Here is a 15,717-nt window from a genome sequence, read left to right on the forward strand (position 1 = left end):
GAATTTCACAAGAAAGGAGAGAAAGGCCAAAAAAAGAACTTCAGGTTTTCACTCATCTAAGATTGTGTCAATGACATTCTCGTGGAGACCAAAAAAAAAAAAAGAATCCAGATATTTGGAAATGTGAGCTGATTGAAATGTGTTCAGTGTACAGTGAAGGTGCACATACAGTCTCCTGAAATAAAGGCCTTCAGAAACAACAATGAGGTCAGTAATCTATAGAGCGGATCAACTAACATGGGCCGTTTATAACAGCTGGAGTCATTTTACTAAACTACCAAATATATCCAAAGAATACTGCAAGACACACACTGATCCTCAGAGATATATCTGTGGAGGAAAGAAGTGTTCTGCTTCTTCCCCACCAGCAAAAAAAGAGAAGGAAATTAAAAAGTTACAATCATTATGTTGATATTGATATTGGTTGTGTTTAAAGGGGGATTCTGGGTAAAGATATTGTCACATGTTCAAGTAAGTGGACATCTCAGAGTCTCTGAGTGATCATCGTGAGGCTTTAATCATCTGTATCTTTTCTCTGTGTGTGCTAATGTGTGTGAAGCATGACACTATCTGACATCCTCATAATGTGACCTAAAGGCTGTGTGAGGGAGCTGGATTAAGTGACTTCAGTATGGACAAGGACAAGTACTGTGTTTAATGTGAAGCAATGGAGACACACAGTATGGGCCTGTAGCTTCTTTAGAGCAGTGAGATGACTGAAGGTGGAGACTGACCTCTGACCCTGCTGGTATGAAGTTTGTCATACACTGTGACACATGCTTACAAGACATCTATAGAAACTAAGAAAGTGTAAGGTGTAACAATACCCTGATACAGATCAATATATCTATTCACTTATTGACTATTACATGAAAATTACCAGAGTGCCCTCTTCCTGATCTCTGGGGACTTATCCCGTAGCTTATTTTGTCGTCTGTACATATGTTTACCATTATTTTCATTGTATTTGTATTTATATATTATTGATTACTTTCTTCTATTAATTTTATTTGATATTCTTACTTATTGTGTATAGGTGCAACTTTAATGACTGAATTTCCCCCGGGATAAATAAAGTATTTCTGTTAAATAAAGTATTTCTGATGATAACACATCATCCTTCATACAGGCTGACCTTCAAGTCTTCAAGCCTTTTTAACAAACATATTAAAAAGGCTTGAGGATCATCTGACCAGTGTGTGCACATGTTTCCATGATGAACGCTGCTTATTAACTAATTGTTGTAATTACTGTTGTTACTGTCTGTTGTTTGTGTTTTGGGTGAAACTATCTGTGCTGATGTCTTTGCCTGGACTCCTTTGTAAAATACATTTCTGCATCTCAACAAGAAGAAAAAGGTAAAATATATATTTTTTTAAATATATATCTTTATTTTTATAAAATATATAATTATACAAAAAAAATCTAACAAAGTGTGCTTTTCCTATTTTTCATTTGAACTATTTTTTGTATTTAATTTGTTCACAGCAATCAGTATATAAATGTCGTATCATATTTTGGTTGTTTGGTGTAAACAGATATGCTTGTAACTGACCGTGTCACATGTGTTGATGATATCTCCTAATATGAACTGCTAATTAATATGAACTTCTCGTATGTCCCTCAATTGAATTCAGTCCTTTTCCTTTGTGCCCCAGCTTGAAGCCTCACATGAGACACTTCATAAATACCTTGTCAGTCAAATGTCTAAAATCCACATCATAAAAAAGGTAGCACATGCAAGCTTCAAGTAGTGCCAAAACTAAAACACACATTTTAAAAACCATCAAAGCTTTTTTGGAATATAATTTTAATACAAGAACAACCTCTTTTTATTACCGGCTATTCTCAGGAGTGACTGCAGGTAGAAGCTATGCTGCAGCAACCAGTTTGTGTGGTCAGACTAGTTTCATAGCATGTTGGAAGAAGCTTACACATGAAAATATGTTATTACTGACCACATTCTATGCATATACAGTTTCAACCATTAAAAATGTGTTTTTCAAAGTCTGAAATGTGACTAACTGCTCTATGATTTAAGCCTTTAGTTAAGGTTGTCCTCTTTGACAGAAGAGTTACGAGAGAATCAGCTCACACCACAAAGCAGCAGAATATCCTGACCAGCTATCAGCTCTGTTTGTAATCATCTGGCCTTTTAGCCTTTTGCTAATGCACATGAATTGCTGGTCAGTGTGGTTGGTTTGAATGTAGCAGAGTTCCTTTCTTTGATGGCAATAATCTATAGCTCATAAGCCCTAGATTGAAACCTAATCTCCTCAGCTGTTTCTGGTAACATTACTATAAAAATCATGCCACATGTATTTTCAGCAGGGCCGGCAACAAATGTGTTACTTCCAACCCGTTTTACAGACACACACACACACACAGATTGAGAGAAAGAGGAAGGATTGTGCTTCTGAATTCAGATCTTTCACTCATCTTTGTGCAACACCATGTTTTATTATAAACAAATGGATTATTATGCCTGTAATGACTAGCTCCTGTTACCTGTGTGAGTGTGTCTTTGTTTGCCTGTGTGACCTGCCAAGGGTGGTGCCCTGCCTTTCTTCCAACGCATGTTGGCATACGCTGAACTGACCCTGAACCGGAGTAAAAAGAAAATATTGACAGAATGAATGAATGTCAAGACACCAGCCAGTGAAACTTTGTCTGAAACGCATTCATAGTATGTCGCCTGTTCATAGAAATCATGAAGGAGATAACGTTGCTTAAGGGAAAGTGACCTGAGGTGTTTTATTATAAGTTCTTAAATACGTAAGAGGGGATCTTTTCTGAGAATGTAACGCAGGTGTTGTGAACAGGAGTTGGTGCGTTTTTTAATTCATCACCAATAAATGTCATCCTTACTGTCAAACGAGCTCAGCTACTTTGATAAAAGTGAGAATTTGTTTGCAGTTGAACAGGTTACGCGTGCTTTTTCATCGTCAAGTGGACCAACTGTCGTAAATCCGCCCCCCCAAGAAGATAAAACACTCATTTCCTTGCTGATAAAACCACGAGCTGTTCGGCAAATTAATAATGATTTTCAGCGTCTTGAAGGAGTCTATTTTGAAATCTGTCTTTATCAAGGTCATTTGCAGGGCAATAAACAATGTCGACAGTTTCAGAGCAAATATTCCTTTCATTTTCAGAATAAAAATGAAAATTTAAAAAGAGAAATTCTTTGAAGAAGAATTACTTTCAGAACACTAAAATGTCTGACAGTTATTTCCAGAAGATGATTTTCAGAAAAACAAGTGAGTCAAAGGGAAATAAAAATAAAGTTTGAGATTCTTTCGAAAAACTTCAAGGTTCAAACGACATTCATTTTGTGATGAAACCACGACAAAAATACTATTGTGTAAATAATTCCCTCTAAGTTTACTCTTAGCTCAGTGCATACCAATGTACCTTGAGTAAGACTGTGCACAGGCCTAACATTTTGGCTGCTGTGAGTGCTGTTTACTGGCAGGAGGCTTAAAAACTCTTCCTGAAGCCAGGGTAGAAGCAGAGAAAACACAGCACTCATTCTCTGTTAAAGAGTTTCAAAAGTTACAGAACACTGTGTTAGTTTATTTTGATTTTCTTAAACCCTCTTTAGATAGTTTCCCCCTTCAGCGAGAGGCAGTGATCTCACCATGACTTGTAGAAAACCATATGAGCGGCAGGGTGAACTGAGGACACACATGCACCTTGGCAAACATACAACTTCGCTATTAGAATCCAGGATACATTTTTCACATCAGTTGAATGCCTGGGCCTGCCGTGTGTGTTTAGAGGAGGATACAAATTCAGTTTAAATGCTTCTCAGTGTATTTGAAGACAAAATATAGGGCTCCAGGATACTTAACTTCACCAAGTTGCACTTTTGACTGCAACTTTTACTCGTGAAAACTTGGAGTGCTCAGTGTAAAAGTAGCTCTGGGTCAGTTGTTACACAATATCTGAGTCTTAAAGTTTCTCAAAGAGCAACATCAAATTGAAAGCTTCATAAAAAGTGGTTTAAATATAAAGAAATACACATAAGAGTGTGTGAGCCATTCAAGAAAAGCTCATTGAAACAGTGTTTGTGCTGTAATTACGACAGCACACACGGATCAAACATTTAAAACAACACAGTTTAATTTAACGGACGTGGCTATTTCATCAGAAGAGATCATGATAAAGATAAAATGCTTTAAATAGAATAATAAAGACAAAGTGCAAGAGTCAATCAATCCGTGTTTGTGCGTAAACACACACACAACAGGCTGGTTCCTGCCCATATTGGTGATCTGTTTATATTTTAATAGTGTTAAATTATATATGCTGGTAAATTCCTCGTCAGTCTTTATAACGAAGCTCTCTGAGAACTAATAAATTATCTCTTTTTAAAGATGGTGATACGTTTTTCATTGTAACACAAGCATCGTGACAACAGCATGGCACATTCACAAATACTTATTCAGTCTCAATGTGTGCTTTCATTACGCATTCCTGTGATACTTGCAGGGAGGGAGATTCCAAAACAAAAGTCCTCTGAAAGCTGAAAACATGCTTTAAAGTTTTCACTTAGTCGCTTTCCATGTCTCAAAAAAGTTTGAGCAAAAAATTCAGTTTAATAAAAGTCATACTTCATGACCAGGCTGTTGTATTCTGATGCCAATTTAGTGAAATAGAGGGGAGTATTTAAAAAATTCCTGCTCGATGAATTGAAAAATTGAGCCAGTCTGCACAAATGAGAAGAAAAGCTGTTGTGGAAGTCTTTGTTAAGCATTACGGATGCAGAATATTCATCTGACTGGTTGCAACATTCAACCATTTTTTTTCATAACTGGCTAAATGATCAGCTCTTTAATAAACGGGCCACATTTTTCCTCCCCTTACACGAGGCATATTATTTTCCATGCTTGTCTTATAGCTGGAAGGAAATCACCAGAACTCATCACGACAGCATTTATATGTTGAATAAGCAGCTAAAGGGGAAATTCTCCGTAATTACAAAGTACGTATTCTTAAAAAGGTCTCACAACTGTGTTATTAGTATTTTCAAGAATTAAAAAAATAATAATACAACATGTGAAGAGAAGCATGTTATGTGTGAAGAAGGTGCTTTGTGGGAAGAAGGACGCAAGCCAGTTAGCCAGGAGGCAGCTAGCCTGCCAATTATTTCTTTTTGCAAAAAAAAAACAGAGTAGGCTAACAAAGCAGCAAGGTGGCAACAAGTCATCCATTACATTATTTTTATAATAAAAAGTAGATATGACTGTAAGTAAAACAGGTTTAATTTTTAATAAAGTGACACTCCTGCAAAGATTTAGGGGGTCGATTTTTAAGGTTACCATGGTAACTGAGGACTCAAAAGCAGTATAAATGTGCAATTGCTGTAAAACAGCAGTTAATGCAATAAATCAGGTGAGAAACTTTGTGCGTCTTCCTTCACAAAACCCAACGTTTAAGCTCAAAGTCTATTAAAGGCTTAGAGGCCATTTTGTTGTTAATTATCAGACTTACCATTAAGTTCAACATGTGCACCACGAAACTGTCTCAGTTGGAAGTCACATCAAAGATTAGTTTTATATTCCATGAGGGAATAAACTAGTAAATACAGGAACCCAAAAAAATAAAAAAGAAGAAACATATAAATATATAAAGAGAGGAAAAGAGGGGAAAGTATAAACAGCGTGTGAGACAAAAAGGCCAAGCAGTTAACAAGCAGTGTGACATTCTGGATGCAATCCACAAAGTGGCTCGTTATATCGATGGATCTCTACTGCACTCCCAAAATGGCTGCCAAATATGTTCAACTGGGGTAGAAAAAGTGCCAGGACGGACTCAAGTGCATATTTCTACAGTTGTTGGACTAACTATTGTAAAAATATCCTGCATGGAATTAAAAATGACAAAATCTTATTTGACTCCTCTAGGGAGGATCCACAAGTGCTGCATGCTGAGATTTATATATTAATGCACTTCTGTACTCCATGTGCATGCTTCAATTTGCAACCACATTTGAATTTTCACGTTTACTTAACACAACAAATTAAAAAAAATCTCCCTCAATGATAAAAAATATGAGATTTAAGTAGCAGTGCGTTGTTCAGACTGATATCACAGGCTCTCTCCAAGTTCTCCCGTCCTTCTCGCTACACTGTGCTGTCCAATAAACCACAAAAGCTCAAAAAATCTTTTCAACAGAGTTCTGTTGAAGCAACATAATGAAGATATATTTATAAATTTAATAATGTAGGTTATAGGCCACCAGGATGACCTGGTAAAAGCCTGGTGAAGATGGCAGGATGGTGTGGGAATAACAACAACCAGAAACGTGGCATTGCGGAGGCTTCACAGAGATCTCTCTATCTTGCCTATTTGGGCAGCAGAGCCTTTGCTGCGCTTAAAAAATTATTTGGAAAACTGACCTGCCATCTGTGTGCATGTACTGTACAAGATGATTGTTTTTTTTTCAGTGTTGCATGTCCCTTCCAAAGAAGCACTCATTACATTAGTACAGCATGGCATCCTTACACTTTTACCCAAATAATCAAGTGGGAGAAATGTGAGAAAGAGTGACTAAACCAGCTGGAAAACATTTGAAAATTAAACGCTAGGAAGACATCATGACAGTTTGGTGGTCAATAATAAATTACTGAATGTGAAGGAGGGGGGCAAGCTACAGAGGACAAGTGAAGGATGGTGAAGCCAAAGAAAATTGGGATTGATTGCTGAGTGTGGATTAAGTGAACACCTCACTCCCCCCCTCAGCCTTCATCTGAGAAGGTCTGCAGTTTATCTGCTGGGTCTCCTTCATATAATAATGAGTTCCTTGGTCTGCAGACATGCTCTTAAATATTCATTAGTCATGGGTGGGTTTTAGCCGTGACACAGAAAGCAGGCAAATGGCGATGGCTGAAACACAGTGAATATTAATGTACATGTGGAATATATTCATATAAATTCTCATTAACAGAGATGAAACTGGGCACCTGATACTCTGCACTACAAACACTCCCATGGCACATAATGGCTGTCTCTCTCTCAGCAGCTCCTGTACACCTCTGTGCTGATAAAACGAGAGTTTTTGACATCAAGCCGTGCTGAGAGCTCACTCACACACAAGACAAGTACCCTTCAATTCATCTGACAATAAAATATCCAAAAATACAGGTATTAAACTGGTGTGGAGTTTCTTTTCACATGAAGGGCATTCCATCCAGGCTTTGTGACAACATCATTTACACTTTGCTCACCCACATGCAGCCTGTCAATCAATATGCTCCAATTCATAGCACACATTTATGATCATGCACAGCAGAAATCAAAGAGAAATGTTGCATTTGTGCTACAGCGCTCAGCGCTGTGCTCTCCAAATGTGTCCATTCAGAAAACAAATCATCCAGTGCAGCCGCCAATTACATAACCGAGCCTATAGGATCGCAGCGCATTTACGTTGTGGAAACATACTCTGAATGAAGGCGGAGGAGGGGAGGAAGTGATCACAACAAAAGTGTAAAAGGATGAACACGCTCTTATGTGGTGAAAATCTACACATATAAACTCTCTCTCTCTCTCACACACACACACAGACACACACACACACACACACACACACACACACACACACACACACACACAGGTGCACATCCACAGACCGTTTGTGCGCCGGACGCAGCGCTGCGCTCTCATGCAGCCTCCTCTGTGCCAGACCTCGGACCGGCCTTCTTGTTTGTGTCTCCTCGCGGACCAGCTACAACCTCTGACATGACAAATGTGTTGACGCACAGCTTTATACCTGCGCACAACTTCTAGGCTACAGGCGAGTGTGTGGCCATTAATCAGAGCGGGCTGTTCAGTAGAGAAAAAAAAAACTACCAGCGGCGCGTCTCCTGGCCACGAGAACACGATGTATTCCTCTCTTTATCTGACAAAGCCAAGCGCTTTGGGACAACATCTGTTTGCCACACACACATGCACGCTCGCTCTCTGTCTCTGTCCCTTTCTCAGACCGTCACACACACTCATGCACGCGCGCAGGGACAAATGAAAGAGCAAGACTGACATGTTGCTCCGGCTCAACTCCCCATGGCCCTCTCAGAGAATTTCGGAAAAGCATTGCTCCATTTATTTTTAATTGAGCTAAAGCTGAACGTGTTACGTATTTTTTAAACTTTATCCAACAAATCAAGCACATCTGCACTGCCATCTGATAAACAAGAGCAAAGGAATCACGAGTTGCCCATGAATATTTTGCAACAAAACGTCTCAGAAGGCACGTAGGAAGCGTCTCTTGCAACTTTAATTTCACCAGAGCATGGCCCCATATCTAGGCCAGCCTGTGCCAAAAAACATCCTCACATCGCAAAACATTTTCACACTGAGAGCTACGACTCAAAGCGGATTGCGACGATTTAAAGTGATCATTCATTTTTGGAGAAACATGGCACCAAAAATCCAGAGCAGAGTCCCACTGGATCTGGTTCTGATTTCTCTTTTAGAAACTGAAGCTGCTGTATTGTTTTACCCTCACACACAATATCAACCTGTCTGCCTGAGCGTAATGTTACCCATCTCAGAAATGCCACGCCGTATTGATATTAATTCATAAAAATGTAGCCTAGACATCTGTCTGAGGATAAGCGCTGTGTGAGCCGCTGCTGTAAACCAAACGGTGAAATTCAGATATCGAAACCATCTTCCCGGCAAGTTCTACAAACTGAAGCGCATTTGAGAAATCACTGTTTTTACGAAGAGTGTACAGTTGTGGTTAATTTCAACGGGGAAAAGCGCTTCCTCTGATTCAAATAACTGACCTAAAAGCCAAATGCGCACGTCGGCTGCCACAGTTGTTCCGGGCTCACAGTGTGTAAAATGTGAAGCAGCAGCAGCAGCCTGCGAGCATCGCTGATTGCGAGAAAGAGAGACCTGTGAGTTACACACTTTGACCACAGCATTGTTCTCAAGTGTCCCCTGGCCGGCTCACGGGCAAATCCGAAAGTACAGGGCTAAAGGTAAAGGGGCATGTTGAGAATAATGACAGATGGGAAACTTGCGTCATGGCAGGGGCAGGCAGCGCGTTTTTGTAGCCGACTAGATGGACAACAAAAACCCCTGGCAGCCAAAAACTGAGCCCCTCTAACATGAGGGACATTTCATCTGGTACGCTGGCGTCACATTTATTCAATGCCTGAGAAAGAATGAAGTTTACGATAATGTAGAGCTTAATATTTGGCGGATAAAGCCAGCCACAACTACATGGAAGTCAGAGGTATTTCATGCATATCAGGCTAAAGTCACCGCGCATGTTTTAACCTCTTCCACAGGAAATTTCTCTTATTTCTCCCCTGTAATAGAAGCGTTTCAGATTATAGTTAAGACCCATCCCTTTTCCTACTTTTCTCAATTTCTTACCTGCACTTCGAAGCTTGTCAAAAAGTGGCCGACAGCGTTTCCACGGCTCCCCCTATTTTCCCTTGACGAAGCGCGTACAGTTTTATTTTTTTAATATGTTCCTTTACTTTGTTTCATTTCTCACTTCCATCTTCTTTTCATCTCATCAATAAACACACGCTGCAGCCTACCTTCATAGAGCAGCTCGGTTCAAGTGTGCCCTCCCATTTTTTAACTATACATCGAGTACTTTGAGGGGTGGTGAGGGGTGGTGGTGGTGGTGGTGGAGGGGGGGCCAAGCAGGCACGCCTTTTCACTTAAAGCTGCTATTGGAAGAACCGGGCACTGTCTTGGGTTGGATCAGAAATCCGTCAACATTATGGTGCCCCAATCGCAGGGCGCACGGTGGGGCGGTGAAGCCGGCTCCATTATGGCTCTGTGGAAGTGGTGGGAGTTATAGTAATAGTAGTTGTTGTAGTAGTAGTGTTCCTCCTCCTACTCGAGGTGTTAAAGTTTGCTCCAGCCTGAGCAGCAACGCAGCAATTTCAGAAAAAAAGAGGCAGTCATGGTGCGTAACGAAACCTGGAGAGGATGAGGTTTAAAGCAGGCTCACTGTGATGTTGCACCCCAGCAGGAACGTTCATCTTAGCCATAAATCGCACATTTTATTTAAATCACATCTTTCTTTATCACTGTGCAGGCTCAAGTGTCTGCTGTTCAAAATATCAGCCTTCACAATTGTGAATGAACTCACATTTATCCCCACTCTGGATCAAAAGGACGGGGGAATTGTCAGTTATGTGTCCATCATGCGTCTGAACTTTGCATTGGACGCCTCCTCTGCCAGTACAGAGAGCCAGCTGCGCCGCGCTCTCCCATTGGACAGCGCCGCCGTCAATCATCAGCGGCACCAACAAGCTAGATTGTCTGCCCTGTCTTCTACTTTCTACGCATTTCTATTTTCTCATTTATTTATTTTTTAACGTCCCGAGCTGACCTCGAGTTAGCGAGCGGGGGAAAAAAATTCGTGTCGGTTCAGCCGGCCAATCAGATTTGGTAGAGCGATGGCTTTTTTCTCTTGTTGTTGTTGATTTTTTTGTCATTATCCAGCGCCTTGAGATATATTCTGGCTGGCATAGAATAAAGCAGTAATGGGTCATGTGGGATCCCCCCCGCGCCCACCGCCTTAATGCCCCCTCCCTGTCTAGACAGTGACAGGTGTGCGTGTGTGCGTACACGCGTGTCTGTAGTTCAGAATAATGAAGCACGCGGAGGGCAGTGTCTAATAGATACTTCAATATATTATTCATGTGTAGTATTGGAGCTGCAGGATGTTCAGTGTAAGCTGCTCTGCATCTTGAAAGACAGGCTTTGACTGACAAAGAGGTCAACTAAGGTTACGCTCGAGCAGCCCGTCTGATAAACCGTCCTGCCCCGCGAGCTGCTGCACGCGCCTACAGGGTGTGAAAAGCTCTTTTTAAAAAGAAAAAAAAACTGCTCTCTTGAACTTTGCTTTCACAGCCCTCTACAGCTGTACAGGGGAGACAGAGGTGTCGCTTCAAACAATCGCCATCTCTCAGGCTGGGTAGGCTCCACACGGATATTGTTGTGTGAGCTCCGTGGTGAGGACCCAGGGCACTCAGCTGCCTGTGCGCGCCATCTGCAGGACTGCGATGAGGATTAATACCGCGGGTTCAACGGAGGACACCCTTCCGTCACTGCTTTGACCTACATTAACCAGGAACACCATAGGAACACCGCCACCGGCCTTAATGCGCCTCTCCACCATCCAACAATGAAGCCCGCTTCCAAAGTGCTTTTAATATTCATTACAGATCTGAATTATGTCATGTGAAGATCCCAAGCTGACCCGCGTATCCGTACCGCGCGCGCCTTCCGGAGCAGCGTTTTTAGACATCTCGCTTGATTAACGTGGCTCAAACCGGCAGCACGTGCACGGAGGATTCAACGCAGGGAACATTTTGTTTCAGAGCTGCCACTAAGAGCTTTATATGGTTTTTATCTTTTTCAGTACTAACCCCATATGGCAGCACGGTTTTTTTTCTTTTTCCCACCATGAGGAAAAAAAAATCCAAATTTTCTTAATTTATTGATGTGTACTTTAAGCGAAAAAAAAGGCCTAGCACATGTGATGTTTCCGAATGTGTTGAATTCATTATTTTTTCAATGCTTGTAGCAACACGTGCTTTTATTTTTAAAATGCTAAAGCACAAAATAGCGTACAAAATAAACACACGTTTTGTTGAAATGTGCCACACTTATGAAAAAAAAAATATATTTTTTTTTGTAAATTGCAATCCACAAAAAAATGACATTGAAGGTTTTATGTAGCTTTTACCTCAGAACATCTATTGTAATTTCAAAAAATATATATATATAAAATAAATAATTCTATTCAAATTCCAATTTGATGTAAAACATTGCTTGCTGAATGTGAACAGGCACTGTGACACAAAGTGTTATTTTCAAAATGTTAAAACAGAGTTCAAAAGATGTGTGTTTGTGATCAGTTTTTCCAGATACACAACATTTAAAAAAATAATGTTGTGATATTTTTTAAGCTCACTTTGCGTGAGAGTATGACTTTTTTAATGAGTGGTGGTTCTAGAGAGGCAGACAAACAAGGGATAATTCACTCCAGGGACATCCCAAAAACAAAACAGTCTTTAATTCAAACTTAATTCATTTTTTTTAGTTTCAGGAAACCAAAATGTATTAAGAAATAACTGAAGGTGATGCTGAATGAAGTTTTTACTGTGTACATATTCACCAAATGTGCCCAGCTACCTGACACAATCTAAGAGGCATATTTGAACAGAGCTATAATTGGTATATTTTCCTTATTGATGAGTTCTAATTATTATTTCATTGATTAATTTAAAGTTATAATGTACACTTTGAAAAGCTGGTCACTGTAAATTAAAATAAATCTAAAAATTCTGATTTAACACACCTTAAATCCCAGCTTTGCAGCTCATGCCATCACATGGGAAAGTCAGACATCTTACTTGAAGTGTGTGATAAATATTTCACAGGTCAACTGGATTTTCACCACAGATGCAACAGCCTCTGAGATAAAACAGGGAAATGCTATTTTGAATTGGCAGGTCCAGTCATGTCAGTCAGCTCTAAATGTCACCAACAGAGGGCAGCAGTCAGGCTTCTCTGGGTTGACTTTTATTAATTTATTTCTTTGTTTATTCATTCATTATTCTGCTGTTCTAATACAATATAGCTTTGGCTTCAGATTTACCTTCATTTCTAATCAAGTGGAGTTCAGTATTTAACATTAATATATGATTAGATGATAATGTTGGTATGAACCGCAGTTCTTAAGGAGTAAAACAACCCAAGTGTGCTCCCTGTTAAGGGTTAACACGTGACAAGGCCATCTATGATCTCGAAGTCATCTAAGCTGTTTAAGCTTCTAAATGAGCTGCAGCGTTATTCTCCAGATATGTACAAGTTACCAGTCCAAGTTCAGGTGTCGTCCTCCTGTATTGTGTTCTGTTGCAATAGATTCTGGCTCACAGACAATTCATTGTGCAGCCAGTCTAGACAGCTCATTGCAGGTTGGATATGCGTGCAGGTTGGATGTGCGTTCTGGTTTCGAGCAGGTGGAATACGTTTAATTTGATTTGAAGAACAATTAAAATGTTCTTCCTGATCATGAGATAGTTATTCACATGTTAATGCGTGCAAAGGAAATTTTCTAAGGATTGTTTTAATTCCCTCCAACTGTTGAACATCCTAAATTTAGTCCTGATGGTGTTGAACACACACACAAAAAGTATGTTAAGCTTGTGTTAGCTTTAGCGCTAAAACAGGTAAAGAATGGAGGTAATACAAAAGATTTTATAACACCTCAGACTGCTGGAAATAAAAAAAGCCTCTATGTATGGAGTCCACGAGTTCATTGAGGCAGCTCTGTATTCTGTCACATGTGAGGTAGCTTTACCTTGGCCTTATAAGAAACAGACTTTTACAAGAACACTCAGATCTGTAGAGTGATATGGCTGCTGATCCTCTTCAGTGTTTAGCATACTTCACCACAAACAAACCTCTCCATGCATGTAAAACCAGCCAGCAACTTCACTGCTATCTTCCAACAACTTTCACACAGCACATCATTGTTCTTCCTCGAGGAATTCAGAAGAGATTCGTTTTTCCTTTTACAGCACAAAGCTGTGAATTCCTCTTGACTTTCCAGGCGTGAACAAAGTGAGACACACCTTGATACTCAGCCGGAGTTTATCACTTAATTGGTGATGACTCGGTGTCAAATACATCCAAATATAAACACGCGAGCGAGCTGCTACAACAGTACCATCTACTTCCTCATACTTTGCCTTTCACATAGTTTCAGCTTTAAAGAAACAACAACAGCAGAGACAACTTCTTTGTCTCCTGCTTTGTGATGTTTTATGTTTCTGGGACATAAAATAAATGACCATTAAAGTTAAAAAAGCTAACAAGCTACACAGAGCTGGAAACATTTTGTAAATGAACATTAAGTTTCCGATGCAGAGCTACTCACCTCTCATCTTCAAACTGTTTGCAGGCAGGTAGTTGACAAGTACAGACAATAACTGCTTTGTTGGTGTTTCTCTCTTTTTTGGGCTATTTGGTCTTTGGTCTTAATTTGTCAGTTATTGGGCCTAAAATAACTTTATTTTGTGCTTGTGCAGCATGTCTGTGACAACATTAGTGTTACATGTTTCATTGAAACTTGAAAGAAATGATCACACACGAGCTAGCTGTGACAGAAAACAGGCCTCTTCACATGCTGACAATTTTTTTTCTTGCTTTTGGTTCGGTTCTCTCTCTCTTTCTCTCTTTTTTTTTTACCCTGGTGTTATCAGACTCTGCAGAAACTGTAAAAACTGTACTTATCTCTTTCAGGTCGTGCTACATGTGTGAGGTGAAAGAAACACTGAGGCTGGCGTGTTTTACAGAAAAGCAGCACCAACTGTTCCCTGAGTCAGACGCAATTTGAGGTGAAGGATTTGAGAGAAAGACAAAAAAAGAAGAGGACGAAGAATCTGTAAAATCAGTTCTGTGTTTGTCAGGTATAGCTCATCGCTGGTTTGATGTACCCTTACACTGGAGTGCTGCAACCTCCTGACAGAACGAGTAAAGCAGGAAATCATTTGTTTACTTAAAAAAACACAACCAGTGCTGTGTGATAAGATTTACATGTTTGAGTACAGCTGAAGGGATCACACATGCAGCACAGCACTTTACAGTAAAGACGCGTGTGTGTTTATGTGTGTGTGTGATCAAGCTTATTGAAATATTCCTTGATTAATCTGCACCCAGTATTTTGATACCGCTGTGAATGAGCTGCACTGACGTCTTTCAAATGGAGACAACAAAAAGCCTCCCTCGCTCTTGTCCCTTTCAGAGACAGTCGAGGTAACATAAATGAGTTATCTTGGTGCTGTTTTTTTTTTCGGGAACACGGTCCAAGTGGTATAAATGATTAATCTGCTTCTTCAGCTCACAAGGGCTCCTGTCTGTGTCAGCCTTGTAGCTGAAATATAAGAATAACATACCAGGTCTCCACTGATTTTCCCTCAGCTCACCTCTCCTTGCCACGTGCACCGAAACCCTGGATCAAAACAGAGATTAGACTGTGACGCCTTTATGCCTTTGTGTTCAAAACTACTACAGTTACATGATTACAATTAAAATCGTACCACAGTCTATGGTCCCTTCAGGTCATTTGAGTTACTTTGTTTTACTTGAGACAAGTCTACCTCATGTTTGATTCCTTAAAAGAGGTAAATTATGTGCTAAATTTGTATTGATACTTAGACTTTGATCATCAACATGAACCATGAGTTTAAATAGACCTCACAGCAAAAGTTGCAGCTGGATGAAGAAAAAGTACAGGAGCATTGTCAGCAGGAGACCTTGTTTGAGTCATTGTGTTTTTTTTCAACAATATGAAAATCATAAAAGAGAGTGAAACGCCATGACAACCACGCTTTCATGGATGACCTGGAAGCTCATCACTTGGTCACGGCTTCTTCTTCGAGTGTGTGAATTCCAGGTGTTGGCCAGGGGGAAAAAAAGTGTCTGAGCAATTCTGCTCCTCTCCAGGAGGCAGAGACATTCATCCTTCAATGACTGCTCTGTCAGAAGCTCGGCCAAGACCTTGAATGACCGTACAGGTGAGCGGCTGGCAGTCAGAGTCATGGCAGGTGGTAATGGGCAAGAGGAGGAGTGTCAGAAAGATTCGAAGCCTGGACTGTGATGTCCTCCCATTTGTCCTGCTGTCAACTGATGGGAGCATCAAGAGGAAGACTGCTCTCTTTCTGCACATGG

General features: G+C 40.3%; 1 protein-coding gene across 5 annotated transcripts in view; it reads right to left on the minus strand.

The window, feature by feature from the left end:
* Positions 1 to 15,291, minus strand: part of zbtb20 (zinc finger and BTB domain containing 20) — a 40,003-nt gene extending 24,712 nt beyond the window's left edge. For 2 of the 5 annotated variants that reach the window (XM_034683428.1, XM_034683427.1), the window contains exon 1: positions 9,388 to 10,169. The gene's annotated coding sequence lies outside the window, so the exon portion shown is untranslated. Of the gene's footprint in view, positions 1 to 2,508; positions 2,603 to 9,387; positions 10,170 to 14,942; positions 14,999 to 15,086; positions 15,218 to 15,247 lie in introns of those variants that run through there. The other 3 variants (XM_034683430.1, XM_034683429.1, XM_034683431.1) reach the window with 3 other exon arrangements.
* Between the last annotated feature and the right edge of the window lie 426 nt (positions 15,292 to 15,717).

Source organism: Notolabrus celidotus, chromosome 5 (genome assembly GCF_009762535.1).
Source record: "Notolabrus celidotus isolate fNotCel1 chromosome 5, fNotCel1.pri, whole genome shotgun sequence".
Classification (NCBI taxonomy): domain Eukaryota; kingdom Metazoa; phylum Chordata; class Actinopteri; order Labriformes; family Labridae; genus Notolabrus; species Notolabrus celidotus.